Source organism: Lissotriton vulgaris, unplaced genomic scaffold (genome assembly GCF_964263255.1).
Source record: "Lissotriton vulgaris unplaced genomic scaffold, aLisVul1.2 SCAFFOLD_1286, whole genome shotgun sequence".
Classification (NCBI taxonomy): domain Eukaryota; kingdom Metazoa; phylum Chordata; class Amphibia; order Caudata; family Salamandridae; genus Lissotriton; species Lissotriton vulgaris.
This window is the reverse complement of record NW_028242708.1, coordinates 603,901-609,114: the sequence shown is the minus strand read 5'-3', so window position 1 is coordinate 609,114 and position 5,214 is coordinate 603,901.

Sequence of the window (5,214 nt, the reverse complement as noted above, 5' to 3'; positions counted from 1 at the left end):
CTGCTTTGGGGACCAGTACGACAGGGCTGGCCCAGGGACTGTCTGAGGGCTCGATGACCCCGATCGTGAGCATCTTGGCTATTTCTTCCTGGATGCAGGCCCGTACCCGGTCTGGCACGCGGTAGGCCCGGTGGCGGATAGGGGGGCTGTCCCCGGTATCCACATCGTGCACACACCAGGAAGTGACACCCGGGGTGAGGGAGAACAGGCTGGCGAACTGTGATAGGAGGGCTTGACACTCCTGGCGTTGTTCTCTGGTGAGGGCCTCTGAGAGCCGGACCCCATCCACGGAGCCGTCTTGCTCTTGAGTCCGTAGGAGGTCAGGGAGAGGCTCGGAGTCTTCTTCAACCCCAGTGTCTGTGGCCATCAGGAGGCTGAGCTCTGTTCGCACAAAGTGGGGCTTTAGTCTGTTAGCGTGGAGGACCCGGAGAGGGTTCCGGGAGGATTCCATGTCGATGAGATAAGTGGCAGGACCCTTGCGCTCTATTACTTTGAAGGGCCCCGTCCATTTGTCTTGCAGGGCGCATGGCTCAGTGGGGGACATCACCCATACCTGTTGGCCAGGTTCGAATTCAATGGATGAGGCATTCTGGTCATACCATTTTTTCATGTCCTCTTGACTGGCCTCTAGGTTGGCCTTCGCTAGTTCTCTGAACCGCCGGGTCTGGTTGCGGAGGGTGAGGAGGTACCGGAAGACATCTGGAGGGTTCTTTAGCGGAGGCATCTCCCAGCCTTCTTTGACGAGACTGAGCGGCCCTCGCACTGGGTGTCCATATAGCAGTTCAAATGGGCTGAAGCCCAGGGATTTCTGGGGGACTTCTCGATACGCGAAGAGGAGGCACGGCAGCAGCACATCCCATTGGCGACGGAGGGGCTCTTCCAACCCCCCGATCATTCCCTTTAGCGTGCGGTTGAACCGCTCAACGAGTCCGTTCCCTTGAGGGTGATAGGGGGTTGTGAATCTGTAGGTGACCCCGCACTGTTGCCAGAGGGACTTCATGTATTTGGAAATAAAGTTCGTGCCTCTGTCGCTGACGACTTCTCGGGGGAAGCCCACACGGGAGAAGATCCCCATCAGGGCCCGGCCGACCACCGGGGCTGTCACAGTTCGCAGAGGAACAGCCTCAGGGTAGCGGGTGGCGTGGTCCACTAGCACCAGGATGAATCGATGGCCTTGTTTTGTGCGTGGGTCCAAGGGCCCCACAATGTCTATTCCGACTCTCTCAAACGGGGTAGTGACCACGGGAAAAGGTTGCAGGGGAGCCTTTAGTTTGCGGCCGCTCTTCCCACTGGCTTGGCACGTGGGGCAAGATCGGCAATGCTGGTGCACATCGTTTCTCATTTTGGGCCAGAAGAAGTGGGTCACTAGGCGACTGTAGGTTTTATCTTGTCCCAGATGTCCTGCCAGGGGGACATCATGGGCCAGGTTTAACAGGAAGTCTCTGAACCGGAGGGGTACCACTAGTACTCGGTTGCTCCCCAGCTCGGCGATTCTTTGCTCGCTGTACAGCAGATCATTGTCCCAGTAGACCCAATGAGTTCCGGGGGTATCCCCTGCGCTTTGGGCGAGCGCTTGCTGGCGGAGTCCCTCGAGGGAGGGACAGGTCTTCTGTTCTTTGCGAAATTGTTCTTGCGTGGGCCCCCCTTCTTGAGGCCACTGGTCGAGGTTAGCGAGGTCGGTAGGTTGAGCTGGTTCGGCGGGAATGTTACGGTCGGTGTTTTCGGCCGGGGCGACCGGAGGCGGTGGCGCCGGCCATTCGGGTTCTTCTGGCTGGTGGTTGGCACGGGCGGCCATGGAACGGGTGGTGACGCACGCCCAGTCTGGGACGCCCAACATCCCCAGGTGTTCCTTTCGCTCCACGGCGGCCCACGGAGAGCTTTCCAGGTCATTGCCCAGGAGGCAGTCTACGGGGGCATCGTCTCGGACCGTCACTTTCAACATGCCGGAGACCCCCCCCCATTCGAAGGGGACGCAGGCCATCCGACACAGGCTCTCCGAGTTATCGGCTGATCGTACAGGGCAGAGAATGTTCGGTAGATACTGTTCTGGGGCCACCAGGTGACAGCGGACGGCTGTTACACTGGCCCCGGTGTCACGAAGGGCTTCGGCCTGGTGTCCATTGATGCTCACCCATTGGCTGTACTTCTGGGTGTTAGCGGGTAGGGGGACCCGCGGGACCATGTCTTTCCCCCCTAAGCAGGCTAGAGTCATGGCGGCTGGCTCCCACTCTTGATGCTCTTGTTCGTACTCTTCCTGTTCCTCGGAGATCTGTTCTTCCCCTAGGGCTGCAGCGGCCACTTGGCGGGGTCTTGGGCTCTGGTACTGCGGGCAGTTTGGGTCGTTCGCATAGTGGCCGACTCGTTGACATCGGTGACACGTGACATTGGCTCTGTACCCCGGTCGCGCTGGGGTGCTGCCCCGGTTGGCCGGGGGGGTGGTGTTGGTAGCGGGGGCGACCGGAGCGTTGTCTCTTCCTCGCCCTTGGCCCCCTCCTCCTCCTCTGGGTCGGTGCTGACCATTGTTGTTCCGGTTCTGTTCGTAGGACCCATTCCGGCCCACTCTGGTGATCTCCCACCGGTCAGCTTCGGCTGCGAGCTGCCGGGGATCCGTTAACTTGCTGTCGAGGAGGTGTTGGCGGAGTTCAATGAAGCAATTGTTCGACAGATGCTCCCATACCATCAGGTTAAATAGTTGCTCGTAGGTCGTGACGTTGCTTCCTCGGATCCAGCCCTCGAAGGCTCGGCTAAAGTATGTTACATAGTCCACCCAAGTTGTACCCGGGATGCGGGTGCAGTCTCGGAACCTCTGACGGTACATCTCGGGTGTGAGACCATAGCGGGTGAGGAGGGCCGCTTTCATATGGTCGTAGGAGGTCATCTGGTGGTCCGGGAGCTGTAGTAGGGTGTCGCGGCCCTCATGGAGGAATCTTCCCCAGAGACCGGCTCCCCAGTCGCTTCTATCGATCCGGTGTGCAGTCATAGCGATTTCATAGGCTTTAAACCATTGCTGGATGTCGTCCTCTCTGAAGTATTCTCGGACAACATCCTTGGGGATGTGTACCTTTTTGTCTGTGGCCCCTGGGGTGGGGGGTCGCTCGGGCACCCCTGCTTCTTTATTCTGCTTGCGGAGGTTGATCTCGGCTAGGTTTCGTTCGTGTTCGTACGCTAGTTTTTTTTCCTCGAGCTCCCTTTGTCTCTGTTTCTCCTCTCTTTCTTCTCGGAGACGCAGGTGCTCTAAGTTGATTTTTTGTTCGGCCAACTTAAGTTCAACGTCCATTTTAAGTCGGGCCATTTCTAGTTCGTGTAGTCGGGTCCTTTCTCTTTCCTGGATCTCGCCTTGCGAGAGACCCGTTCTTTGCCCTTCCGGGGCCGTGGTCGTTTTTTCTACGGTGCTTTGATCAGGGGTTCCGGCAGCCCCGGTTTCTGCCCAAGATTCTAGGGCATGCTTAAAATCGTCCTTGGTACTCAGTCCGGTGGTAGCGATACCCAGTTCGATGCAGAATTGTTTAAGTTCACGATGGTTGTACTCCTCCAATTTCTCCATTTGGAATTTCCCGGTTGATCCGCTCTCTTTCGTGGTCATTGTGACTTCGTCGTGGGGTGAGCTACTCTCTGTACGTTTATGCGGTGATTCGGATCGCGCCGCTGGCCACCAATGTTAGACGGACCGGGAGGGTCGGCCGAGGTTACGGGGAGAGGTCTCCAGGGAGAGCCGTCTCCAACGACTGTACAGATAAGTAACTTCCCCCCCACAGACGGACACCACACAAGGTTGAAGGTTAACGAGACTTTATATGCAATTCTTAGGTTACGATGATGGATACAAGGAGGTCTGGACTCAGGGGTCCCCTCGGTTCTAGTCTCTGGTTTAGGAAAGGGGTAGCGGGACAGTCTTAGTTACCAATGAGTACAAAATAGCTCTCAATCCTCGAGCTCGGCGTTCTAGATGATCGGGCCGTGGAGGAGCCAAGCAGGTCCCGAGATGGATGAAGGAAGGACGACGGTCCGCGGCGGAGCCTGCAGGTCCCGGTGGAAGATGACGGTTACAACGGTCCGCGGCCACGCCAGCAGATCCCGACGACGATGAAGGATGAAGGTTACGACGGCTGTGGCAGCGCCAACAGGCAGGACGATGGTGCACAGGACAGAGCTATGGCAGTGCCAGTAGTCCGTCCAGGATGAGTTCCTCTTTACGTCTCTCGACTCCAAGATACAACTGCCTTCCTGCTCTGGAGCTGCCCCAGTTATAGGGCTGGCGTGCTTTGATGTCCGGACCCTCGCATTTGGAGGTCGGGAGGTCCGGGATGGGGGAGTCCAGACACCCAGCAGGGGGGTGGAGCCAGCGCCCGGGGAGGCGATGGGCGAGCGGCACTTGGTGGGGGAGAGCCATCGGCACCTCTTTCTCCCATTGACTTGCCAAGTAGCCCGCTCACCTCCTGGGTGGAGGGTGGTGCCGGAATGTCTGAGGCCGGGCCAGGCCCAGGGTTGAGGTCGATCGGGGGCCAGGCGGCCTCGTGGTGGAGTGTCCAAGATGGCGCCCCAGGCTGGGCGCGTGGGCCGGCAGTGGATCGGACCCACGAGGTCGGCAGGCTCGAGGGCAGGGGTCCCTGAGGGGACGGAGGTCGTGCAATGGTGGTGTGTGGTACTTGCGGGACTGGGCTCAGGCCTGGTTGGGCCGGGGGAGAGCGGCCCTTCATGTGGCCTGTCCAACAGAGTGTGTGCTGCACTTCTGCTTTACACATTGCCTTCGGGTGCCTCCCTGTCTCAGTGCGAGTGTATGCTGCACTTCTGCTTTACACATTGCCTTCGGGTGCCTCCGTGTCTCAGTGCGAGTGTGTGCTGCACTTCTGCTTTACACATTGCCTTCGGGTGCCTCCCTGGCTCAGTGCGAGTGTGTGCTGCACTTCTGCTTTACACATTGCCTTCGGGTGCCTCCCTGTCTCAGTGCGAGTGTGTGCTGCACTTCTGCTTTACACATTGCCTTCGGGTGCCTACCTGCCTCAGTGCGAGTGTGTGCTGCACTTCTGCTTTATGAATTTGGAAGGGTAGCTACACTCTTGTTAGATGAGTGTAGTAGGACGTTAATCCGGTATGTGTGCTGTGCTGGTATGTAGCCTGCAAACTATAGAATTTAGAGTGAATTTGGCCTGGTTGAGAACCAGGACACCAGTACGCACTACTCGATTTGTATTTAGACGTTAGTGCATTTGTTTA